The sequence below is a fragment of the Ambystoma mexicanum genome, chromosome 3q (assembly GCF_040938575.1).
Source record: "Ambystoma mexicanum isolate Mex_15411 chromosome 3q, UKY_AmexF1_1, whole genome shotgun sequence".
NCBI classification, from domain to species: domain Eukaryota; kingdom Metazoa; phylum Chordata; class Amphibia; order Caudata; family Ambystomatidae; genus Ambystoma; species Ambystoma mexicanum.
This window is the reverse complement of record NC_090926.1, coordinates 1,120,582,527-1,120,610,269: the sequence shown is the minus strand read 5'-3', so window position 1 is coordinate 1,120,610,269 and position 27,743 is coordinate 1,120,582,527.

Here is a 27,743-nt window from a genome sequence, read left to right as displayed (position 1 = left end):
AGACCTATTGTCTGCGATTGATACTGTGGATCATTCCACCTTGGTCTCTCAGCTCTCATCTGCTGGCTTATCTCGTCAGGTTCTTTCCTGGTATACGTCCCTTTTGGCGGGCCGTTCACAGTCCATCTCCTTGCCACCTTTCCATTCTAAACCAGTGCCTCTGCTATGCGGGGTTCCACAGGGATATGCGTTGTCCCCCATCCTGTTCTACATTCATATGCAGCCTCTTCTTGGTATCATCCACTCACATGGCTTCATATTATACTCCTATGATACTCCTATGCCGACGACACACAGATTATTCTCCCACTTGATCTGTCACAGCATGATACGGCTGTTCGGCTTAGGGGCTGCCTGGAGGCGCTGGGTGGATGCATGGCCAGGAATTGGCTGAAGTTAAACAGAGAAAAGACCATAGTACTGGTTGTTGGCTCTGCTCATCCTTCCTTATTCTGGACTACGAATTTCCGGCCCAATAGCTTGGGCCCCCTTCCTCTGCCAGCCTCTCCAATCAAGGACCTAGGCAATAAAATCTCGGCCTAATCATCTATGTCTGAGCAGGTGGCATCTACTTGTGAAAAGGGACATTTCAAGCTTAGGACCCTTTGTAAGGTCCTTCCCAACATTCCTAAATTCCAAGCTCCTGTGGTCTCCTCTTTAATGATAAGTGGATTCGACTATTGCAACGCGCTCTATCTTGCTCTACCGATTTACTTACTCCATCGTCTACAGTTGTTGCATAACATGGCAGCTAGAGCAGTGCTGCATCCCCCTTTGGTTCCTACATGACTCCTATTATTCGCCAGCTTCACTGGCTCCCAGTCGAGAAGTGTCTTCCGTTTAAGTCTTTTTGGATTGTGCACAAAGCCTTTTACAAACAAGGGGTGGAGTATCTTCGGATGAAATTCTGTCCTTATGTTCCCCCAGAACACTGCGCTCTCAATCTACCTTGACTATCCAAATTCCAAGGGTAAAGTTCTCCCGTCTCGGGGGTCGAGAGTCCCATTTGTCCTTTCGTCTAGCCTTGAAATCTTTCTTTTTGTCCCCTGGCTCTGTCATTCTGACTGCATACTTCTTAGGGTATAACGCCAAGATGCATTCACATGACCGTTTGCACTTTATAAGTGCTGTTAACATAACATTGATACCATTCCTGACCAAGCTCTTCCAATGCCATGCTCGGTGGTGGGGTCGCCGCAATACCATCCTCGATGGTGGGGTCGCCCAGCTTCCTTTACCCATGCCCAGATAATAGTTATCCCCAAGGATGGTAATGAAGCATCAGAGTGTGGGTCTTACAGACCAATCTCTCTGATTAATACGGATGGTATTGCCGTTCAGCAACCAGGCGCCAGTGCAGACTTTTTAGTCCAGGAGAGATGTGGCCCCTGAGCTTAAAGCCAAGGAAAGATCTTGCTGCTTGCTGCCCTATTCTGGATTAGTTGGAGGGGTCGTGGCGGGGGACCAGGACTGGATGGCAGATAGGCAGTCTGGGATGATGGAGGGTGCAAGACGGTCGGCGGGGAGTTTGAACAAGAGCTGTGTGTCATCTGCGTAGCACTGGAAGTTGGAAGAGAAGTAGGAGATGAGACGTGCAAGCATAGAAAAGTAGATTGTAAAGAGCCAAGGGGAGAGGATAGAACCCTGGGGGACACCACAGGTGGAGAGGGAGGTTGGAGGGTAGAAGGTGCCCAGGATGACTTGGGAAGAGTGGTCAGTAAGGAAAGATGTCAGCCAGTCCAGTGCCCGTTCCGAGATGCCAAGGGTATTGTGGAGCCTTTGAATACGGTTGGAATGGTTGACTATGTAGAAGGCAGAGGAAAGATCAAGAAGGATAAGGACAGCTGGGGAGTTGGCATCAGGGTATGCAAGCAGTTCTTCACGGGTGTTCATAAGAGCAATTTCCATGCCTCTGGATGCTCGGAATCCAGATTGATGGTCCTGGAAACCACCAATACGTTCAGTGTATGAGTTGAGTTGTGGGAGAACCAACTTCTCCAGCAGTTTCCACAGGAAGGGGGTGATGGAGATAGGGTGGTAGTTGGCAGGGCAGGTAGGATTTGAAGAGGGAGTAGGAACACAAGTGAGTGCTTGGAGGAGGGAAAAGATCCTGTGACAAATGAGTGATTGCAGAAATCAGCAAGAGCAGGGGAAAAAGAGACAATGTTATCCTTGATGGTCCTGGATGAGCAGGAGGTTTTGGAGGCAAAGTGTAAGGCCAGTGCATTGCAGAGGGCCTGGGAGGGAGCAGGGGAGGAGGAGACTGAGGAGGGGTTGGCTAGTTCCCGGCAGATCTTGAAAACCCGTGTTATTGGATGCACCGGAAACCCATGCCTGAATGTGGGCTCTTTTCTTGGCATAGATGGAGTGTCTGTATTGCCTTTGGAGCAGGCGGCAGGCCAGTTTGTCAGAGGGTGAGCCTGAGGTTTGCCACTTTCGTTCTGCTGCCCTGCACTTACGTTTCAGGGCCGCAGGTTCAGTATCGTACCAGTTGTTACGCTTAGAGGTAGGTTTCAAGCGTATCCCCATGACTGGGGCAAGAATGTCAAGAGTATTGGTGATGGAAAGGTAGAGGTTGCTGAGGGCAGAGTCGGAGGTAGATTCAGAGGAGAGGTATGAAGGTGGAAGCAAAGGCAGCTGCAGATACTTGTTTCATCATGCAGAGGTTAGCGAAAGAGGTTGGTGGGACTTTTAGGGAGTGGGGATGGTCAGCGCAAGGCCAGAGTGTATGAGGGCATCCAGAGTGTGTCCAGCTGAGTGGGCTGGCCCAGAAGGGAGAATGAGGAGGGAAAGTGAGGTACAGAGCTCAGTGTATAGAATGGATGCAGAGCCTAGGGTGTCCAGTTGTATGTTGTAGCCGCCCATTAGGAATAGGTTGGATGTGGAGGAAAGTAAGTATGAGCAGAATTGTGTCCATTCAGTGAGGAACAGTATACTGGCACCTAGAGGCATGGTAAATGGTGGCAATGGTGAAGGTGGAATGGGAGAGATGACCAACTTGTAAACCAGGCTTTCAAAGGAGGAGTAGAGCTGGGTAGGTAAGATGAAAACAGGAACCAACTCAGGGAAATTTAAGGCAACCCCCCACCAGTGCAGTGAGGTCACGGCTTGGGGATGATATTGAAACCGTCAGCGAGGAGGGAGACAAAAACAGTGACTGAGTTGGCATTGAACCATGTCTCAGTAAGAGTGAGAATGTCGAGGTCAGTGGGCCTCATTATAACTGTGCCGGTCCGGTAACAATGGTGCCGGTAAACCTACTGGCACCGTTGTTGCTGTACTGGCACAGTACAACTCTGCAGGTGCGTGCCGTCCCACCCGCCAGGTTCAAACTTGGCGGGCGGAACGGCACCTGCCCGCAGAGTTTCACGGAAGCACCGGCACCGTAATTAACGGTGCCGGTGCTTCCGTGGTCCCCATTACCATTGAGTCCTAGGAATTACAAAATCACTGGCGCCTGACATCCCGGCAGCTGGACTTTGAATAGCCCAGTGGCACCGGGAAGTCAGGTGCTGACAATTTTTTACGGGTCTAGCCGGTAGCACTGGTGGGGTGACCGCTGGGCCTGTAGTGAGGTCCAATGTATTCTAGGAGACAGATGTCAGCAGAGTGTTTTTTGGCTGAGCGGGCATTAAGAGTTGCCAGGTGGAAGATGTCTGTCCCTCTGAAGGTTTTCTGAGGTGGTGCACATCAGCATGGTACATCAGTCAGGGTACATCAGTCAGAGGAGGGGGAGAGAGAGTGGAGGAGATGCAGGCGAAGGAAGGAAGTTAATGAGAGAAGGCAGGATCCGGTTAAAGAGAAGGAGGTTAGATTGTGGACCCTGGACCAAGATAGTGCCAGTGTGATGGACATTAACGAAACAACGAGAGGATGAGAAGCCGGCCAAGAGGACTTCCCACTTGGTGCCACCATTAATGGTAGAGAATGTGGAAGGAGAGAGCGTAGATGTAAGATGGGGGATCCATAGATCTGGAGAGGGGAAAGAGAAGAGGATATCAGTGAAAACCTCTCTAGAGGAAGCGCTGACATAGGTGTCAGCAATGGGCAGTCCAGGGTGTGCACTCAAGCTGTCCTTTTTGAGTTTTTTCCTGCCGGATTTAGCGATAGAGGGGGGATAGGTGATAGTGTAGCAGTTAGAGAATATGGGAGAAATGGAGAGATGCAGAGGTTTGGACAAGGAAAGAAAGAGGAGTGGCTGCACATTATCATTCTAGCTAAACTCACCAAGAGGCCTATAGGGAAGTCAAAAGGAGGCAGAAAACAGTGAAATGCAGGTGGTTACAGATTAATACAACACCCCTAAATCTGATATTTTCAAAAGATGCACAAAGCAGTGAAAAACACACATAACTGATATTAAAAATGGAGGCACAGAACAGTGAAAAAGACACCTAAATCCAATTTTAAAAAGGGAGGCACAGAACAGTGCAAAGCACACCTAAATACGATTTTAAGAATGGATGCACAAAACCTTGAAATGCTGACGGTTCACAGATGAATACAACACACCTTAATCCGATTTTAAGAATGGAGGTACAGAACAGTGAAAAGCACACCTAAATCCAATTAAAAAAATGGAGGCAGAGAACAGTGCAAAGCACACCTAAATCCCATTTTAAGAATGGATGTACAAAAGAGTGAAATGCAGGCAGTACACCAATGAATACAACACACCTAAATCCGAGACTCTGATGTACCTAGGATTCACGATTGCACTGATGGAAGATGAGTGATGATTGCAGCGTGGAGAGAAGAAGTGAAAGGCACAATGGACGATTGGAGAGATAATGGAGGAGGTCCGCCAGACTCACTTTATGTTCACATGGACGAAGATAGTCTAGGATCCCATGGGGAGGTGTAGTTACTCAGAGGAACGGAGCATAGTTTGAACAGATATAAGGGCGTCCAGGACCTCCACAGTTTGGACAGGCACAGACAGGGGCCTTAGATGTGGGCCTTTGGTGAGAGGCTGACTAAAGCAAGCCGGCACCCTGATAGGATACAAGAAGGGTGTCCTGCCCATTCACAGTGCAGGAGGCAGGAGATGCATTAACATAGGAGCCATCCTAATGTGGGCTGCAGGTGGCAGCCATTTTGGAAGTGCTGCAAGGCGCTCACAACACCAATCATGAGGCTTCACTGGTTTCTTCTTTGGCTGTCAGCACACAGTGCTTTGAGCCACATTATTGTGCCCAAGCAGTAGATGTGCCTGCCACAAGTACCCCCAGTAATCAAGTTTCTCTTTTTTTTCTTTTTGGAATGAAAAACCAGTAACACTTTTCGTTTTTGTCCATACCGCTCATAGAAAGACATAGATGTCACCAGTAAATGGAGCAGAGCCTCTTCCGCTGTGTTGTGCCCTCCGCACGTCATGCAGGCAGAATGAATCCACTCCTTTGTGTCTCTTGTGATGGATTGAAGGAGTGAGGGGCCTTTATCGCCATGCACGGGTTAAGGTGGTGGTGAATGGTGTTGCCTACCAAGAGATTCAACTGAAAAATGGCACGTGACAGAGGGGTCCCCTGTCGCTGCTTCTCTTTGCATTAGCCCTGAAACTACTAGCGCTCACCATACATTTGAAAGGTGAGAGGTGTGCTAATGGGCACATGTGGTGGAAGTGTCGCTTGGCAGGCCTCTTCCAGAAGGAGGTTTTGAGATGGATTAGGTACATTGATGGCATTGGAAGGAAGCTGGACAGGCTAATGGTTTTGTTTGGAGTGGAGAAAAGTGGGGATGATTACCAGGTGCCGCCTCACATGCAGAGGAACCTGCTCCTAGCGGCGCGGGCCTGTGTGACACTGCATTGGAAAAGTTGTAGCGTGCTCACACACCGGGAATGGCTTGAGAAGTTGCATGACATTCATGACATGGAGAGTGTGACTGCAATTTTGCTGGAGACGCATGCGCATGTTATGACTCTCCTTCCTGGAATACTATCCTGCTCAACGTTCATAGTGTAGGCTTGTGACACTATCCTCTACATGAATGTTGTCGGGCCATGGGGGTAGAATGCCTGGTGAGGCGAAAGCCCACCCGAACCTCACCCGGCAATGACAGAGCTGGAAGACCCGTTACCACAAATTACGCTATTGTCTTGCTGTCCCGTTTACCCTATGCTTCTTCTGAAAATGGTGCTTGGCCCTTTGTCTTACACTGTCCCAGTGGGGGAGAGGGAATTAGGGTTGGGTTCTGTTCATTGCTGCATGTGGGCAATGTATATAAGCACAGGAAGCATGGTTGATGTTATGTACGGATGCCATTCCTCTTCCTTTTAGGTGTATGGCGCATTAGCCTGAAAGTTCTGTTGATTTACAGGGATGTGCTTTGCTTTTGCCGAGGCAGGATTATTTTGCTTTCTGACATATTATTGAATGGTATGTTACCGACATGCTGTTCCCTGCTGATGTTTCCAATGAAAACATCACAAAAAAAGATTATTTTCTAAATCTATGAGACATTTTTATTATCCATGCCAGAGATCAATTCTGGGGCCGCAGGTGCAGCCTGATTGCAAACCATTCGATTTAATGAGGCTGTTGTAGGTATCTGGGAAAACATGACAATGAAGAACGTTTAAGGCCAACATGGTAACGTGGGTGTGTTTATTTTGGGCCAAAGGGTAACATTTTAATAATTTGCTGCATTGTTCAGCCAACACTTTGGCCATTCTAGATGAGCCAAACTTAATTTAAATACACATTACATGAAGACTTTTTACAAATAAATCCACATTCTGCACTACTGAAATAGTAGCTTCCAAACATAAGGATTTGACATTTGCAAGCTTACTTGAATACTGATCAGATTTGACCAGATTGTATTCTCACAGTAAAAAGCACAGGAAATGCACAAAAGAATTAGTAATAAATGGACAGTGGGGCTCATTACAACTATGACAGTCCAGAAACAACGGTGCCAGTAAGCCTACCCGCACCGTTGTTTCTGGACCGGCATATTACAGGTCTGCTTGCCGGAGCCGCCATGCCCGGCAGGTCTGACCCTGCCGGACACAGTGGCCACAGTAGGCAGACCGTGACAGAAGCACCAGCACCATTAACAACGGTGCCGGTGCTTCTGTGGTCCCCAATATAAGACTCTATGCGAATGGGGACTTACAATTTACCAGAGCCTGACTTTCCGGTCCGCCGTGATTGTAATCCTCCGGTGTTACCAGGAAGTCAGGCGCCAGTAAATATTTACAGTTCCGTCAGCAAACAACCGGTATCACCGGCACAGTTACAGCCTGTTAGACAGAATTACATGCCGTACCCTTTGGGAACACTACACACAATGAAGACTACAGGTGTAAGCACAATCTCACCTTTGGTACAAGCCTGTACTACAAAGTTATGTGGTAGCAGTGGCTGAGCAGCGAGACGTATCTCAAGAGGGATGTGAGCAGTACAAGATGTTACACAAAGGACTTGCAATCACAGTAGTTTAAACACTTACTCAAGGTCTCTTGGTAAAAGAATATACATTTATTTACACATTTAGTTAGAAAACATTCCACTAGTAATAAGCAGCTCAATATCACACTATAATACACTACAGTACACAACTGTGATGCTGGAAATGCATTGGAGGGACAGGGCCTCGGTATCCTTGTCCTATAAAGCTTTTTATCGTGTGTTATGTCGTGCTTTCTGCGCAGGAGTTCATGTGGGACTCCTGGCGGTGCAGCTCTCTCTCTTTTGGTTTTGGTGAACAGACCCATGGGATACCCTTATGGCACCCATGGGTAGGGGTGCAACCCTGTGCCCCTAGTGTATGTTTTTGTGCACCTGTGTGTGACCCACAGAGCAGGGTACGGGCTGGTGGCAGCTCCGTGCTGAAATGACTGGTGCCCTGAGCGTCCTCTATTTTGGGATGCCCAGGCCCTGTCATTGGAATCGGTAGATTCCGGATGGAGACAAAATGGCCCCCATGGCCTCTTGCCTTCCGTCACCTGTTACCTTGATCTTCTCGAAGTCCCGGGAAGCCCTGCCTCTGTCCCTTCCCCCTGACTGGCTGTTGGGTTGAAGTTCCGTATATGGTAGTGTGGGGAAGTGCCAACCAGACTGGCTGGAGCCTTCTCAACGACCGTATGTTGTGGGTACGCCTGTGGGTTGGACCTGAGTGAATGGAGTGTGTGACGAATATACATTCTATGTTGTGGCTGTCTATTATCTGGTGGTTGAGACAATGGTTGAGACAGCCCTGCCTGAAACCGGTATGAATGCAGCTTGGAGTGTTGAATGGCTCGGTACTTGTCCCAATACACATAACTTGTTGTGAGTGTCTGGAGAGAAGTGAATGGCCCGAATGCCTTGTGTGCCTGATTGGCTGCCTGCCTGCATGAATGCCCGTAGTCGTGATTGGATGCTTGAGTGTGACCCAGCGGAATGAATGGGAGATCAACAGTATATCTGGGGACCTCTCAGTGCTAGGAATCGTGTTCAGAAGCTGAAGTCCACTAAGACGAGTAACTGGAGTAATTGAAGCTTGATCCTGAAGCCCTGCTGGACAAGAAGAATTGCTGTTGCTCTCCTTCACAATCTGAAAGCTGCTGTGCTTCAAGAACTGACCCAGAGAGGACCTGGTAAGGCGCCCTCTTCCCGAACTACGAGGGACCATCGTGAACAGCTGATCTTTGCCTAAGCTCCCTGGTAGACAGACCTGCAACAGGCTGCCGACCGCATACGGGTGACTGCTGCGGAACTCCAAGGAGAAGCGCCCGGATTGTTGTCCGCCACTGCCGCTGACCGCCGTCACTGACTGGAGCTGCCGTGCTCCTGTTGCCCAAGAACTTCATTGATCCAAGGATGCTCTCGTCTGCATCCTCGCTTGCTGGAGAAGGCTTGACCGTCGACACGCCGAGGAGCATCCACTGGTGGGCTTCCCGCCACTCTAAGACCACAGAGACGCCGACGACTCGACGCCCTTGCTGGGCCACAGTTCTTCAACTCTTTGTGGTCCAGAACTATCGACACCGAGGTACCCCGCACGCCTCTTCCTTGCAGGACGTTTACGCTTCCCCGTCAACGAGCACCGCTAGGAACGATGCAGCCACTTCAGCGTCATAGCTCAACCTGTTCTCCGTCGGACGTTCGACGACCTGTGACTCCTGCCTGAAAGGGAGGACACACAAGAAGGGCCGTCGATTCACCGACAAGGAATGCTACAACGCCAGGTACTTTGGGGTTGCAGAACTATTAATAAGTCTAGTGTGAACAATATATGGACTGGGCTTGTATCTTTTTTCTACAGGTTGCCCAGGTGGGGGGATCTCCACACAGAACTGTGTCTAGGTAACGGGGCCAATATTCTGCCTATTGCTCAACCATCTTGCTTTCCTTCCTCTCTCTACTGCTGGTTTCCTCTTTATTTTGATCTGTGTGTCATTCTGACCGTATGCACTTTAATGAGATCTAATAACGTTAGCGGTACCACTTTAGAATTGTACATATTTGCCATTGTTGATTTTCGGAGTACAAAGTGAGTTATCGTGATCGTGTATATGACCTTGAATATTAATTATATAAAGACTGTTGTAACCGATACAGTGTGTGAACATTCCTTTGTGGGTGCTTGGGGACTACACTGTACTTAAGAACCAGCTCGCATCACCTCCTGAGAAGCTAGGCTTTGATTGCTCGCCCATTGCTACGGTAATAGAGAATCTTGGCAGGGTCTCTGTGCCTCCCCTCTACCATATAGAGAGCGGAAGTGCAGACCCCCCTCCGGTCTTTACAGCTGGTGGCAGCGGTGGGATGCTTATGGTTTTAAGACTCATAACCGTGCCACTTACGAAGGATATCTGCACGTTATTAAATTAAGGTTTAGTTGTGTACAAGATAACTGCATTAGAAGCAATGGAATCTATTGCGAATGGTAAATTGACTTGGATGAGCTTAGAGGCTCTCCAGAATGCTTGTGAAGTCAGGGAGTTAGACTTTGTGGATAAGTCAAGGGCTGAGCTGATAGCTGCCCTAGTGGACTACCAGATCAATTGTGAAACTCTTGAAGGGGGCTGGGGGTGCAACCAATGAGGACTCTACACCGGGGGTTGTCGCCGAATCTGATTCTGGGAATGCCACCATTCCTGCTGTCTCTGTTCCAAACCCCAGAAGTCCCTTGGAACTTGGGTTATTAAGGATTGGCCTTTGAATATCGCAGGTTCGAAATTGATGCTGAGCTTAAGAAGGAGGAGTTGGCTCAACAAGTGGAGCTCAAGAATAGGGATCTTGAACTCAAAAATAAGGACCTTGAACTCAAGAACCAGGACACTGAATGTCAGGGAATCCAGCTAGAGAAAGCTAAAGTGGAGACTTCAGCGAAACCAGTTGAGAGTGTCAGGTCCCCGGCAACCAAGTTCATGAAAGATTTGGTTGGTGTGTATGCAGAGGGCTCTGATATCCTCCAATGGATTGAAGCGTTTGAAATGGCTTGTGCAATTCACGATGTTGATAAGAGAGATTGGGCTATGTGTTTGTTAAGCAGAGTGCCTCATACTGGATATGACTGTATTCTGAAACTGAGTGTGGAAGAAAGAGGTCAGTATGACTGCATGAAGTCTGCCTTAATCGCCAAGTTTAGCAAAACGCCTACCCAATATCCTAAACGGTTCAGGGATTTTAAGAAACGAGAGAATGTGTCTTGGGTTGACTGGGCGAGTGTTGCGAACATGAACATGATGGGGTGGATTGATGGTTACAAAGTGAAAACGTTTGTTGAATTGTCTCACCTCTTGTTTTTTGAGCATTTTTCGGAGCCTGTTCACTAGAGCTGAGTCAGTATGTTGCTGACCAGAACATTTTAGACCTCTTTAAGCTGGCTAGGTTGGCTGACAAGTGGGTCTCCCACCAGGTGTCCTCTAAGGACTCCAGTGGGAAGGACAAAGAAAAGGGGGCCTCTCAGAAAGCTGACGAGTCCCAAAAGCAATCACAGTCAGGTAAACCAATACCTTCCTCTCCGAAGACCCAAAAACCTAGTGGGGATAAGTCTGTTGTGGGTGGGAGTAAGAGTAGTCGTCCGCCTGCTGCAAAGCAGGGCCCAGTGGCTCCAGTACCGTACCCCACACTCCTGGCTCTTGTTGGGATGGTGGGGCTTTGGACCACCGAAGGGGTGACCCCAAGTGTAAGGGTAAGGCACTTGGAGTCCAGGCTGCCAGCCTGATCTACCCCTACTCCGTATCTGAGGTGGAGGCCACTGTCCTCCCTCCTCTACTGGGATCACCTTTGATGCTCCTGTAGAGATTTCCTTAGTGTCCCTTGGGGCCTGGGACCAGTACGCAGAAGTACTGGCGACTATCCCACAAAACACTTGTAGGTTTTTGAGAAATGTCCTCTTGAATGGCCAGCCTTCTACTGGTTTGACAGACACTGGGGCAAGCATGACAGTGGTGGACAGGATCCTGCTCAAGCCAGAGGACTATGTAAGTGCTCCTCTGAGAACCACCAGGTTAGCTGGTAGGCCTCCCAAATTATCGCCTGTAGCCTTAGTCAACATTACGATTGGAGACAAGACAGCAAAGCTTCCAGTGCTGGTTCAGGACAACGTGCCTGCGAACATTTTGTTGGGAAACGATTTGGTCGAGTTGGGGATGATCACGGACGTTCTACCCATGGCTGCTGTGGCGGTCACCCGATCGCAGCTCACACAGGGCCCGGCTTCGAGCCCGGCACCCTTGCCGACGGGGAAACCCAAGGCACGAAAGAAACGGAGGAGTAAGAAGGCTGCCCCTGTGGAGGGAGCCCCTGCTCTTCCCGCTGTTCCGACAGCACCCATTGGGATCCATACTCCGGACGGGCTGGGTCCAGTGGTAAATCCCGTCTCATCTCCTGTGGGAGACGAGCCAGAAGACTTTCCTGTGGGAAAGGCTCTAACCCGGAGGATCATCCTGACCTTCAATGCTTGTTGGCTGAAGGGGTACCCTCCCGGGTGGACTTCTGTAAGGGACAGAGAGAGTGCCACTCTCTCGAGGGTCTGAGGAAACAGGACATGTCCCAGGCACAAGTAGAAGTACCTAGGACATTCTGAATTTATTGGGAGGGTGAGTTCCTTGTTAGTGAGCCCACTAAGCCTGAACCTGGGGCCCTCAAGAGGTTGGTGGTACCCCAGGTTTACAGGCCCTTCCTGCTGCAGTTGGCACATGAGGTGCCCTTGGCTGGTCATCTTGGTACCAAGAAGACTAAGCAGAGGCTCTCTGCCCATTTCTACTGACCACGGATGGGAGTAGACGTGGAGTCCCACTGCAGGACCTGCCCAACTTGTCAGTTGTCTGGCAAGACTGCAGGCAGAGTCATTGCCCCACTGCAACCATTGCCAGTGGTGGGCACACCATTTGAGAGGGTGGGCATCGACATCATCGGCCCTCTTGACCCTCCCATGTCAGGCGGACATCGGTTCATCTTAGTCTTGGTAGATCATGCCACCAGGTACCCTGAGGCTATACCCCTTCGGACGGTTACGGCTAAGGTGGTTGCCAGGGCTCTCCTGGGCATTTTCACCCATGTTGGATTCCCTAAGGAGGTTGTCTCTGATAGAGGATCCAACTTCATGTCGAGTTACATGAAAACCATGTGGAAAGAGTGCAGGGTAACCTATAAGTTCTTCACCTCTTACCACCCCCAGACCAATGGTCTGATTGAGAGATTTAATAAAACTCTCAAAGGAATGCTAGGTGCTTTGGAAGAGCCCCTAAGGAAGAAGTGGGATCTTCTCCTGACATGCCTGCTGTTTGCCTACAGAGAGGTACCTCAAGAGGGTGTTGGTTTCAGCCCCTTGGAGTTACTCTTTGGACATCCCGTGAGGGGGCCCTTTGCCTTAATGAGAGAAGGTTGGGAGGCCACCCCTCCAGGTCCTGCCAAGCAAGTGGGGGACTATGTGTTAGGCCTCATGCGGAGGATGACACAGATGATGGGTCAAGCAACAGTAAATCTTAAGGCCAGCCAGGAATTGAATAAGTACTGGCATGACCTTAAGGCATCGCAAGTGGACTGGACTCCGGGACAGGAGGTCCTCGTGATGGAGCCTACCAAGCCTCAGGCTTTGGCAGATAAGTGGACTGGACCCTTCAGGATAATCTCCAAGATGGGCCAGGTCAATTATCTGGTTGACATGGGAGCCTCGGGGGTAGCCACTCAGGTATTCCATGTTAATAGGCTCAAGCCTTTCCACCGGCGAGCCGAGGTCTCATGTCTCAGGCTAGCTTCCGAGCAAGAAGAGGATGAGAGTGAGCCCATTCCTGATTTGCTACATAACAACCCTCAGGATGGCTCAGTGGAGGGAGTACATCTCTCTCCCGATGTGATGACAGAGCAGCAGAAGGCCTGCAGGACTTTGCTCCGGCAGTACGCCTCTCTGTTCTCGCTGACACCAGGCCTTACATCGTGGTGTAGGCACGAGATTGACATTGGTGACTGTGTGCCTGTCAAAAGCAGGTGCTACTGTATGTCAGATAGCGTCAAGAACACATCCAGGCTGAGGTCGCCAAGATGTTGGATCTGGGTGTTATTGAACCCTCAACCAGTCCCTGGTCCAGTCCTGTGGTCTTTGTCCCCAAGGCAAGTTCCCAGGCAGGTACCAAAGATTGGAGGTTCTGTGTGGACTACCAGGGAGTCAATGCCGTCACCAAAACTGACGCGCACCCATTGGCCAGGGCTGATGAGCTCTTGGACACCATAGGTGATACCAAAATTGTGAGAACCTTTGACCTTACCTCAGGCTATTGGCAAATAGTTCTGACGGACCATGCCAAGGAAAAGACAGCATTCTCATCACCAGAGGGGCTCTACCAGTTTAGAGTCATGCCTTTCGGGTTGAAGAACGTCCCTGCCACTTTCCAGAGATTAGTCAACCATGCGCTTAGTGGGCTGGAAGCCTTTTGTGTGGCTTACTTAGAAGACATTGCCGTCTACAGTTTCACCTGGGAAGAGCATTTGACTCATCTGGATAAAGTGTTGCAGGCGTTAAAAAGGGGCTCACCTCACTATCAAGGCCACCAAGGGCCAGATAGCTCAGGGGAAAGTCACATATCTTGGTCATGAGGTAGGAGGGGGTCAAATCCAACCTCTCCCCAGTAAGGTACAGGATGTACATGACTGGGAGACTCCCACTACTCAAACCCAGGTGACAGCCTTTTTGGGCCTCACTGGGTATTATTGCAATTTCATGGCAGACTATGGAACCATAGCTGCACCCCTGACAGCGTTGACTTTGCCCAAACAACCTAGGAAGGTTAATTGGACTGAAGACTGTCAGAGGGCCTTTCATGGCTTGAAAGGAAGTCTGTGTCGGGCACCCGTGCTGTGTGCGCCTGATTACAGCAAGCCCTTTATCATTCAAACTGATGCCTGCGACACCGGAATTGGAGCTGTCTTGTCCCAGTTAGATGACAAAGGAAGAGAACATACGATCATATTCATCAGTAGACAACTTAAGGGTAGGGAACTTTGGTGGGCTACTGTTGAAAAGGAATGTTTTAGTATTGTTTGGAGCCTTAGGCGTTTTAGACCCTACCTTACCGGGTCTACCTTCAAGGTCCAAACCTATCATAAGCCCCTGAAGTGGCTTATGCAGATGAAGGGTGAAAACCCGAAACTGCTCAGGTGGTCCATTAGTCTGCAAGGACTAGACTTTACCATTGAGCACAGACCAGGGAAGAGTCACGATAAAGCAGATGGCCTTTCCAGAAGGTATGTTGACCATCTGGGTGAGGGTGCCTATCCCGTGGGAGATTAGGCACCCAAACCTCAGTCTGGGGGGGGGCGACTGTGATGCTGGAAATGCATCGGAGGGACAGGGCCTCCGTATCCTTGTCCTTTACTGCTTTTTATCATGTGTTCTGTCGTGTTTTCCGCGCAGGAATTCATGTGGGACTCCTGGCGGTGCAGCTCTCTCTCTTTTGGTTTTGGGGAACAGACCCATGGGATACCTTTATGGCACCCATGGGTAGGGGTGCAACCCTGTGCCCCTAGTGTATGTTTTTGGGCACCTGTGTGTGACCTACAGACCAGGGTACGGGCTGGTGGCAGCTCCGTGCTGAAATGACTGGTGCCCTGAGCGTCCTCCATTTTGGGATGCCCAGGCCCTGTCATTGGAATCGGTAGATTGCGGATGGAGACAAAATGGCCCCCATGGCCTCTTGCCTTCCATCACCTGTTACCTTGATCTTCCCGAAGTCCCGGGAAGCCCTGCCTCTGTCCCTTCCCCCTGACTGGCTGTTGGGTGGAAGTTCCGTATATGGTAGTATGGGGAAGTGCCGACCAGACTTCCTGGAGCCTTCTCAACGACCGTATGTTGTGGGTACGCAGTGGGTGGGAACTGGAAGAATGGAGTGTGTGACGAATATACATTCTATGTTGTGGCTGTCTAGTATCTGGTGGTTGACACAATGGTTGAGCAGCCCTGCCCGAAACCGGAAAGAATGCAGCTTGGAGTGTTGAATGGCTCGGTACTTGTCCCAATACTCATAACTTGTTGTGAGTGTCTGGAGAGAAGTGAATGGCCTGGATGCCTCGTGTGCTTGATTGGCTGCCTGCCTGCATGAATGCCCGTAGTCGTGATTGGATGCGTGAGTGTGACCCAGCGGAATGAATGGGAGATCAACAATATATCTGGGGACCACTCACTGCTAGGAATCATGTTCAGAAGCTGAAGTCCACTACGACGAGTAACTGGAGTAATTGAAGCTTGATCCTGAAGCCCTGCTGGATGAGAAGAATTTCTCTTGCTCTCCTTCACAGTCTGAAAGCTGCTGTGCTTCAAGAACTGACCCAGAGAGGACCTGGTAAGGCGCCCTCTTCCCGAGCTACGAGGGACCATCATGCACAGCTGATCTTTGCCTAAGCTCCCTGGTTGAGAAACCTTCGACAGGCTGCCGACCCGATGCGGGGACTGCTGCGGAACTCCAAGGAGAAGCGCCCGGACTGTTGTCCGCCACTGTCGCCGACCGCCGTCGCCGACTTGAGCCGCTGTGCTCCCGTTACCTAAGAACTTCAATTATCCAAGGACGCTCTCATCCGCATCCTCGCTGCTGTATCCTGCTGGAGAAGGCCTGACCATCGACGCGCCGAGGAGCATCCACCGGTGGGCTTCCCGCCACCCTAAGACCACAGAGACGCCGACGACTCCATGCCCTTGCTGGGCCACAGTTCTTCAACTCTTTGCAGTCCAGAACTATCGACACTGAGGTGCCCCGTACGCCTCTTCCTTGCAGGACGTTTACGCTTCCCCGTCAACGAGCACCGATAGGAACGACGCAGCCACTTCACCGTCATAGCTCGACCTGTTCTCCGTCGGACGTTCGATGACCCGTGACTCCTGTCTGAAAGGGAGGACACTCAAGAAGGGCTGTCGATTCCCCGACAAGGAACGCTACAACGCCAGGTACTTTGGGGTTTCAGAACTATTGGAAAGTCTAGTGTGAACAATATATGGACTGGGCTTGTATCTTTCTTCTACAGGTTGCCCAGATGGGGGGATCTCCACACAGAACTGTGTCTAGGTAACGGGGCCAGTATTCTGCCTATTGCTCAACCATCTTGCTTTCCTTCCTCTCTCTACTGCTGGTTTCCTCTTTGTTTTGATCTGTGTGTCATTCTGACCGTATGCACTTTAATGAGATCTAATAACGTTAGTGGTACCACTTTAGAATTGTACATATTTGCCATTGTTGATTTTCGGAGTACAAAGTGAGTTATCGTGATCGTGTATATGACCTTGAATATTAATTATATAAAGACTGTGGTGTAACCGATACAGTGTGTGAACATTCCTTTGTGGGTGGTTGGGGACTACACTGTACTTAAGAACCAGCTTGCATCACCTCCTGAGAAGCTACGCCTTGATTGCTCGCCCATTGCTACCGTAATAGAGAATCTTGGCAGGGGTCTCTGGACCTCCCCTCTACCATATAGAGAGCGGAAGTGCAGACCCCCCCTCCGGTCTTTACAGCTAAGTTTCTAAACAAGTTAGGCTCCCCTGAAGTGGGAGCAAAATGGCACTACAGTAACTATCAAAAGGGGTAGAAAGACAAAGGTTATAAGAATCAAAACACAATTACTTTCAGAGGCAGGGCAAATAGTTTCAGTTCACTACAAGAGGCAATTCAATTTAATAGGCCTGGGCCAAAGTCAATGGTTCAGTGTCTTGGATAGTATAGCACAGTTCTGGTAGTAAACGGTTACGTTTTTACCAATATTCTTAGATGTAGTTTGCCAGAAACAGAGTTATATGTCGGATTAGGAGCGAACAAGACTCCAAAGTTGGGAAAGTTTCACAAACTTTCACCGCGGCAGAAAGGATTTCCACACCACGTTTGCACAGTACCTTATGGATGAAGAAAAGCTGTAGCTGAGGCAGTTGTTTCTGGCAGTTCCTGGGGATCTCACTGTTCCTGAGCTTCAGTCATGGGGACAAGAAGGAGGACGTCGGGAGGTTCCTGCACTGCCCAGGGAAGAAGCCACAAGCTTGGCTAAACGTCGGTTTTAAGGTGTGAGTGCCTTAAAGTCCACAAACTGGTGTCCTTCTGTCATGCGATACAAAGTGCCATATTTCCATATTAGGGCCTTATATGGCTGCATTAAGAGCTAAAACCAATAGCTTATTCAAAGTATGTGCTGAATGCTGAAAGTGATGTGTTGTAGCGCCTCCATTACGCAGTAGTTAGCTACAAGGAATATGCATGCCTAGTAGGGGGGGGTAGGTCACATTATGCATTGTGCATAGACAGGCAGGGCGGAGGCCCCAGTTTAGTAGCTAATAGAGACTTGTATTGGAGTGTTTGGAGCATCATGGCACCTATATAGCGCTTAGATAGCCAATCTTTGAAACGCTATAGACACTAAGCTATGAGTGCAGGCCTGGTAGAGCTTGCTCACTAGGGGTTAATTGATTTCAGCTTCTCCTAGAATATTCTGCCTTTGTAACTGTAGCTCTGCATGGCTTCGTAAACAAATCCTCTTTCCCTGAGAAGGTCTGGTAAGGCCTTGCCCACACACTAAGACATTCCAGTGCTTTCACGGAGAGGGCTCCAAGGGAGAGGTAGGAGCAGGGAGCATCTCAGAGAGAGTTGGGTTTTTGCAAATGCAAACATATTTTTGCACAGCGAAGGTTCTGGCACTGTGCGTCACGTTGACTGACAGCACGAGGTTACAAAAATGCATGCCCACATGACCAAGGTGGGAGATCGATCCGCAGACTTGGTTCAAGCAAGAGCAAGTGCCCGGAACCTGATGTTCCGGGCGGCACCTTGCGGCGCTGTTATCTGAGCGGGGCTGGCAGCAGTTAGCTTGAGATGACCAGGGTCTCCAGCGCTTATTAATGATACCATCTCAAGGGGCGTAAGACTGTGTTTCTCTAAGGTTTGTGATTTCTCTAATGAGTTTTGTACTCTTCTCTAACTTGAATACCACATTGCTGATACATTAACTGTTCTGTTATATTATGCTTTTTGTCTAATAAATGCTACATTTATACTGGCGGTGTCATTTCACTAGCATGAGTTCACTGCTTGGCACAAGTGGACCTGTAATTTGGGCTGAATTGGGTAATTTATGCTCTCAAGGGCTGGTTCCTGGGAAGAAACACCCCTTTTCAAGACACCTTCTCACTGGCTATTTGGTTTTCAACAGCACTCTGAGGAATATTGGACCAGTTTGGAGACAGTGTCCAGGTGGCTTGCGAGTTGATTGTTCCCACCAGCTCAAGTGAAGAAGTCTTCCTTGAAGGAGCTTCTCTGTTGAGGGAGTTTCAGGCAATTCGGACCTGCAGCAGGGCTTCACCGGGCAAACCAATGGTCCAGCAGTTGCAGCAATCGTCTTCCTTCAGCTCGTCTTCGGTTTTTTCGTTCCAGTGGTCGACTCTGTCTTCCATGTCCCAGAGACCTGGTTTTAATCAATTTTCTCCCATTCATTCCAGCCTAGCTGTCACTCACCCAGCCTGGTGGCTGTCCTTGCCGGACAGTCAGCCAGCCAATCACACCAGAGTGCATTCAGGTCTCCTAGGAGACTAAGCACAGGGAGTTTCAGGCACCTCCCTCACATCCTGTCCACCCCAGACATTCAGGCGCCAGAGGAGGGCTTCAGCACTGAAGCCCGCCAAAGGCCAGCGAACAAAGGGACCAAACCTGGTTTGGCGCACAGAGACAAACACTAGAAGGACGTTTCCTAAAAGACACGGCAAAAAAAAGATGACCATAGTCTGTTTTTACAGAGGGGTCTTGGGCGCCATATTGAAAAACATGGCTGACCCGATTTTTAGGTGTTCGCGGTCAGGAAAAATAATGGTAATTCATTCTAAAACCACTGCCACCAGCCATTTCAAGAGGAAAGGGTAACATTTGACTGTTCCATGAGTGTTTAGACACAGGGGATGCTAGGCAACCCCTCCAGCACTCTATAGGAAGATAGTGTGTGCTGGGTCTATGAATTTAAAAATACTAGCAAAGTCAATTTAACTTTACATGCTCTGGGAGACAGTAGTCAGTCCCAGAGAAGGTATTTAAACCTTGGGAAGTCTGAAAGATATGCCTGTGCCACTGCACTGAATGTGCTGTGTGACACACAAGAAAAAGATGATGCCTATGGAGTTGTCTAAAACTCCATATCCAAAGAATGTTGTCGTTGCCGGCCACAAAAGTAAAACATACACCAAAATACATGAAAGAGTGGGAAAAAAGGCTCACACTCTTTCCAGGTAAGAATTAAAATCCTAGACATCCAGCAAAGTTGCTGAGGGTCTCAAAAGGTAAGGGAAATTCCTGAGAATTCTCCCTAACACAGCCAGACCCGTACTGAGGTCCAATGACTGTAAAACTGCTAAAGTCCGAAATATTCTTATTACAGGTGAGGATGGATAGATAGATGAACAAGTTACTTACCAACTGTAACGTTCTTTCGACTTGGATGTTCTTCCCACGTATTCCTCATCTTATGATAACTCGTCGTCCTCAGCTTCGCTGCTTCGGAAACATTTATTCTCTCGGCAGAGGGCGCTGTGCTCGAGGTCGTGGCGTTGATTGTCCCTCGACAGACTCCGTACTCTGTCGACGTCACCGATGGTATAAATAGCTTGAGCCGCGCCCGTTGCTTCAGTTATGTTTTTTCGATGAAACATATAGGAGGAACACCCAGGCGTGCCCCATGACAGATACATTCTTCGTGAGAGGAAAGTGTAAGAAAACGTAAACTATACTGTGGGGTAGGATGGGAGGGTCGATGAGGAATACGTGGGAGGAACATCCAGTCGAAAGAACATTACAGTTGGTAAGTAACTTGTTCTTCGAATGGATTGTGTCCTCCCACGTATTCCTCATCTTATGATAGACTCCCATAGCAGTGGCAATTTTGGAGGCGGGAGTACTAGTTTCAGTTTTCGTGGACAGAATGCAGAACTGCCTTGGCAAATAATCCCTCATTGGAGGAGGCAGTATCCAAGCAGTAATGCTTGACAAAAGTATGCATTGTTTTTCAAGTTGCAGCTGCACAAACATCTGCTGCCGGGACTCCCCTCTTTAGAGCCGCAGAAGTAGCCATTCCCCTTGTAGAATGGGCACAAAGCCCATCTGGTGGGTCTTTTCCCGCTAATCTGTAGCATTCAGTTATGGCTAAGATGATCCAGCGGGATATGGTCTGTTTTTTTACAGATAAGCCTAGTTTATGACTAGTACAACCCACGAATAGTTGGTCATCTTGTCTCAATTTAGACATCCTTGAGATGTAAAAACTAAGAGCCCTCTTGGGATCTAGTCTGTGCAGTCTCTCCTCTTCCTTGCCCAAATGAGGAGGAGGATAAAAAGTTAATAGTACTATTTTTTGTGACAAACGGAAGTCCGAAACTACCTTTGGTAAGAATGAAGGTTTAACTTTAAGGACTACCTTATCCTTATAAGAAATAGTATATGGTGGTTTGCATGAGAGAGCCTGAAGTTCACTAACCCTGCCGGCTGATGATAGGGCCACAAGAAGGACAGTTTTTAGTGTTAAAAGCCTCAATGGTCATGAGTGCAGAGGCTCAAAAGGTATGCAAGTCAAGAATTTTAATACTAAATTTAAGTCCCAAGTTGGGACATGAAAAGGTATTGGAGAGTATACGTTAGTAAGTCCTTTTAAGAATTGAATTATTAGTGGTATTTTGAAATATGAAACCTCTTCCGAAGTGCGCTTGAAAATGGACAGCGCAGCAAGGTATCCTTTAATCGTTCCTATCTGGAGCCCCAGATCGGCTAGATGTAATAGAAAAGAGAGCACTACTGGAGTGCCACATTGAAAAGGGTCCACATCCTTATCTTTGCACCAGTTACTAAACCTGTTCCAGCGACATTGATACAAAGATTTTGTTGCTGGCCTTCTGGCCAAAAGTAAGACTTCCATTAAGTCATCCGGAAGTTCCCAATCCTTGTATCTCAACCTCTCAGAAAGCATGCGTGAAGGTTGAGTGTCTTGACCTCTGGATGGAGAACCCGACCTTCCTCTTGCGAGAGAAGATCCTCTCTTTGCGGAAGACGTATTGGAGGGCAGATGGACATGTCTAGAAGTTCCGGGTACCACGTCCTCCTGGCCCAATCCGGGGCAATTAGGATCATGGTTTTCCTGAACTTTCTCAACCTCCTGATTACTTGAGGAATCACGGGGATTGGGGGAAATGCATACAGCAGTGGAAACTACCACTCCACTATGAATGCGTCTCCCAGAGCTCCTCTTTGAGGAAATTCCCTTGAGCAGTACTGATCGCACTTCCGGTTGATCGCGGTGGTGAACAGATCCACTTGAGGGGTTCCCCAAATGGTGAAGATCTCCAGAAGGACTTCCTGAGCCAGCTCCCACTCATGAGAGATTGTGCTCTGCCTGCTCAGAGCGTCTGCCGCCGTGTTCTTCTCCCCGGCTAGGTGAATTGCTGATAGAGAGATTCCTTCTCGTATTGCCCAGAACCATAGCTGCATCGCCTCTCTGTGCAGTGGTAGTGACCCTACTCCTCCTCTTTTGTTGAGGTAGTACATGGCCACTGTGTTGTCCGTCATTATCAGGACATTCTTTCCCTGTACAGAGGGCAGAAAGGCCTTCAGCGCTAGTCTGATTGCCCTCAGCTCCAAAAGGTTGATGTGTAGTTTGGACTCCGATGGAGCCCAACGACTGCTGATTGTCAGATCATTGGTGTGTGCTCCCCACCCTGTGAGTGAGGCGTCTGTCACTACTGTTATCTCCGGCCATGATTGCCAAAAAGACTCTCCCTTGAGAATGTTGTTGTTGCAAGCCCACCATAGAAGATCCTGAGCAACTGAGCTTGGAACTTGCAGAAGATCCAACATATTCCCTGAGAACTGGGACCACTGAGTTCTGAGTGCCCATTGAAGGGATCTCATTCTCAACCTGGCCTCTGGTACTAGGAAAATGCAGGATGCCATGAGGCCGAGCAACCTGAGAAAATCGAAGGCTGGTAGACGTTGGGCATTCTGGAATTTTGTTACCATCTGCTGGATGTGGAGAGCTCTCACTTCGGGAGGCGAGGCTTTTCCCGAGGAAGTGTCGAAGACTGCTGCGATAAACTGGAGCTTCTGGGATGTATCATGTGGGACTTCTTGAAATTGAGGGAGAAGCCCAATTTGTGGAGGAAGTGGCAGGTGATCGAAAGATGTTCCTGAGCTTGTTCTGGAGAACTTGCTCTGATCAACCAGTCGTCCAGATAGGGATATATGTGAATACCTCCTCTCCTGAGACTAGCTGCCACAACCGCCAACAGTTTGGTGAAAACCCTCGGGGCGGAGGTCAACCCGAATGGCAGAACTCGAAACTGATAATGAGAATTGACAATGGCGAACCTCAGGTACTTTCTGTGCTTTGGATGGATTGGCACATGAAAGTAAGCATCCTGAAGGTCCAATGATACCAACCAATCTTGGAGTTGGAGAGCCTGAAGGATCTGAGAAAGAGTCACCATCTTGAACTTGTCCTTCCTGAGGAACTTGTTCAAGTTTCTCAAGTCCAAGATGGGTCTCAGTCCTCCGTCCTTTTTTGGAATGAGAAAATATGGGGAGTACCAACTCCTGTTCCTCTCCGCTACAGGTACCACATCTATGGCACCTTTCTCTAGCAGGGTTAAAATTTCCTGCAACATGAGCAGATCTGGAATTTTGACGGAGTTGGCTCCCGATGGATGATTCTGAGGCCTTTTTAGAAAGGGGAGACAGTAACCTTGGGCTACTGTTTCCAGTGCCCAAGCATCTGAGGTAATGCCCCGCCATTCCTTCAGATGCTGAGAGATACTGCCTCCCACTGGTGTTTTGTGCAACAAGGTCTCAGAGGGATTTTGAGGCGGCTGCAGGAGTGGCTGAGGGTACACAATGCCCCTCCTGAGGCTGATTTTGCACCTCTTCCTCGTGCTCCACGAGGGAACTTTCTTTTGCCCCTTTGAGAAGCCTGTCCTCTTACTCTACCAAAAGAGGAGTAGTATCGAAAAGAATGACCCCTCCAGGAAGATGAGCCGGAATAGGGTTTTAGAGGCTGGCGCATAGAGACGCTAAGCGATTTAGCTGCCGCTTTTGAGGTCTGAAGTTTTTCTAGGCTTTCATCAGCCTTGCTGCTAAACAGCCTCGAGCCATCAAAGGGCATGTTAAGGAGTCTGGCTTGCACATCTGGTGCAAACCCCGACTTCCTCAACCACGCAAATCTGCGTAGCACAACGCTTGCAGCCATGGACCTGCTGATACTATCAGCAGTATCCAGTCCAGACTGGAGACATTCCCCCATTGCCTCCTTCCCGTCTTTCACTATGTTCAGGAAGCCTTCGCTTTCCTCGCCTTCCGGAATATGATCAGCCGCCGCCAAAATACAGTCCCACAGGGTATGGGTAAACCTGGCCAGGGTACAGGTGACATTTGTCGATTTAAGGGCCATACTGCCTGACGTGAAAACTTTACGTGCCTATGCGTCAACTTTTTTACCCTCTCTATCTGGAGGAATAGTGGGATATGCAGTTTGTTTTGATGTAGATGCTGCCTGAATGACTAGACTTTCTGGAGTCGGATGCTTATTTAGGTATTCAGGATCCGTTCCAGCTGGTCTATATTGTTTTGGAAAAGTGCTATCTGCAGCAGCAATACTCTCTGGTTTATCCCAGTTTTTCTCCACCGTCCTTTGAAGGGCCCTGTGAAAGGGGAGAACTGGATCTTTTTGAGGCCCTCTGACAATTATATTCGTCATGTCATCCTGTTCAAAAACGGGTGAAGTGTTACCCCAACCCATATATTCTATTACTCTGGTCATAAAACCCCTGTACCCAGCATCTGCATGCTCTGCAGAATCAGGTCTGGCAAACTCTAATTCTGGGGAGGTGTCAATTCCACTGGCAGAATGAAGAGTATCACTCAGGTCTCTCATTCTAGATTCCTGGTCAATAAGTTCCTCAGGAACTTGCTTTGTGCCATAAGAAACTCCAAAAGGAGTAACTTCGTCTTCTTCTGAACCAGATTCCTCATAAATTGAGGACATGGGGCCTCATTACACGGATGGCGGTAAGGAATTACTGGTACCGGTAAAATACCGGTACCGGTAAATCCTTACCGCCTTACTACGAGGTCCCTTTGCGGGTTGGGGGATTTAACGCCTGCTTTTTGCAGGCGTTAAAAACCAACCCGCAAAGGGACACAGGGAGCTAATTACGGTACCGCAATTTGCGGTACCGTAATTAGCGCCTTCCCCATTCCCATTGAGCCCTAAGGGCCAAAAATGGGAATGGGGAAGGGCAATGGTGGAAGGGGGAATTACCGCCCCGCCAACCTTGGAATGGGGCGGTAATTCCCCTTTCCGCCAAGGCGGTGCCGGTATTTTACCGGCATGAACCATGGCGCTAATAGCGCCATGGTTCTCCGCCATCCGTGTAATGAGGCCCATGGACTTAAAAAAGTCTGACCTGGGCAAAGGAGTGACTCTCCTTTCTTCTTCTACCATACGCGTCGAAGGGATTGATAAATCCTTTGAAGTTGTCGAAGGAATCTCCGATGACTTTGAAGATGGCTTGGACACGGACGTCGAGGATGTTTTTGGTTTTGGTGCTGAAATGGTCGACGCCGGTGGCGTCGATGAAGTCGTCGAAGCCTTCGACGACTTGTGTTTTTTGTATGGCACCGGAGAACTGCTCGACACTCGAAGAGTCTTCGACGGCTTGGCGTCGACTCAAGTTTTTTTAGTATCCTCGACACTACTGGTCTTTACCATGGTAGTCTTGGACTTCCCTTTATCGTCCAATGGAGCGACCTTAGGGGTATGGCTTTTTTCGAGGTTCTTTCGAGGGGGTTGGGCCGCGTTCTCGAAAACCTCCATCATCTTTTTACAGAATTATTCCCATTTACTGGGAGAATCCGATTTTGTCGGACATCGAATTTCTTCTGTCGACTCTGAAGAAGAAGATGATGAGGGAGATCTATGTCTCCTCCTCATTTTTTTAGATGATGACGAAGAGTGTCCCTATCCACTCTTAGATCGAGATCTCTTGAAGTTCCTATGGCGATCCGATTCCTTCGAATCAGTCGCTTTCTTATGTTTTTTAGATGTAGCCTTCTTAGAGGCTTCCCTCCACACCGACAGTTTACCTCTCCTCTCACGAAGAGCTTTCTCGGTCATGGATTGGCAGGAACCGCAGTCGTCGGGTCGGTGACTGGAACCGAGACACCAGAGACAAACCCGGTGGGGATCTGTGATCGACATTTTTGATCCACACTCTACACACTTCTTGAACCCAGTCTTGGGTGTCGAAGGAGTTGAAGATGACGACATTTTCTTCACAGAAAATCTGAAGCGCGCCGTTCTCGATAGCAGAGCGATCAGAAAAACGGAACTGAAGCAACGGGCGCGGCTCGAGCAATTTATACCATCAGTGATGTCGACAGAGTACGGAGTCCGTCGAGGGACAATCGATGCCACGACCTCGAGCACAGCGCCCTCTGCCGAGAGAATTTTTTTTCCGAAGCAGCGAAGCCGAGGACGATGAGTTATAAGATGAGGAATACGTGGGAGGACACAATCGTTTCGAAAGATAGATAGATAGATAGATAGATAGATAGATAGATAGATAGATAGATAGATAGATAGATAGATAGATAGATAGATAGATAGATAGTGATAGGAAGAAACCTGTGCAGTTCCCTTAGGGACCACTGCAAAAGATTTAAGACTAGAGGTGTTTGGCAGTAAACCCTCTTGGTAGCAGTCTGTACCACACAGATTCACTTGGTAGCTGTGGCTGAGCAGCCAGACTTCCCTCAAGAAGAGTTAGGCAGTATACAGAGCATACAAGATAGGTACAGAAATACAGTAGCACAAGCAAACACTGACCAGAGCTTGGGTGTAAAAGTATATAATTATTTATTTAACACACACTTATAAAACACACTAGCACTAAATTGGCAAGATAATTTCAAAACACAATCACTATTATCATATGTACATCCCTGATTAACTGTTGGACAAGTCTTAGTTAACACCACTTTTTTCCAGACAGAGGTGAGCGTTTAACGTTCGATGGCACTCCAACAAGTTAAATAAAAAGGGAGGGAAAAGCAGAATTATGGAAGCACACACACGAAACACTTTTTAAAGAACCACAGCAAGTTAGGAAGGCACAGTCTACTGGTGAGCAAGGAAGTTTAGGTGCCAGGCCCACTTTCAAGGGAGCCAGGTGGAAGATGCCCAAGATCAGACAGTTACACAGAGTCTTCGAAGTTTGTGGAGCTATTTCGAAAAAGGTTTAGTTCAGTTCAGAAAAGTTAGCTAAGGTGTCCCAGGCTAACCCAGGTTTGAGAGACAAGGATTTAATACACCCCGTTCAATCGGTTGCAAGGGAAGCCAGGCAGAACACGGTACCTTAAATGGAGAGGATCCTCCAGCGGGGGCAGTTGTTCCTGGCAGCGGGTGCAAGTCACAGCGTCGTTCAGAGGAAGAGAAGATCTCGTCGTGGAGGAAAGATGAAGGTCGTTGCACTGCCAGGGAAGAAACCAGCCGCGGAGTTCTCCGGTACAAAGGTACTACACTTTCGGTTCTCGGTAGTGGTGAAAACGTGGTATCCCGGTTGCCGGGGTGCTTGGCACAGGCAAGGCGGCCACGAGATGCTCCAGGAAGGCGAAAAGAAGGTAGACTGGTTATCCCCACCAGTCGAAGGAAGAAGACTCTCCGGGCTGGAGATCTCCTCTGTCGTTGGGAAAAGTGGTGAGACGGTTCAGCAGGGCTCCACCGGTGGTGTCGTCGTTGCAGGTCGGCTCAGCTTCTCCCTCCTCGGATTCTTTCGGTCCAGTGGCGACGTCTGAAGTTCCAGTCCCCAAAGCCCTGCTTTTATGCAGCACACCCCTATTCACTCAGCCTAGCTGTCAATCAAACATGCTAAGTGGTGAGCCGGTCGGCTCACCACTTGGGCCAATCACACAAGAGTGCGACTTGAGTTACCAAGGTCACTCAGTCCAGGGTGCCTAAACCCCCTCCCACACCCCCTGTGGTACTCAGACAGAGTAGCACCACTTTTGGAGGCTTCTGTGGAGAAGCCCGCCAAAAAGTGGAACAAAGGGCTCGACTTGGGTTGGAGTCACAGAAGAGAACACAAATGCCATTTTAGAATCGAGTTCTGGCAAAAAATACCAACCGGCGAATTAATATTAAATAAATAAACCGGCGGTATGTTCGAGGCTATAAGAATTAAATAATTAAAGTTGGTAGCCTCGAACAATGGGAAAATCCCATAGGGATATATTTGCGGTCGAATATAAATAGTAG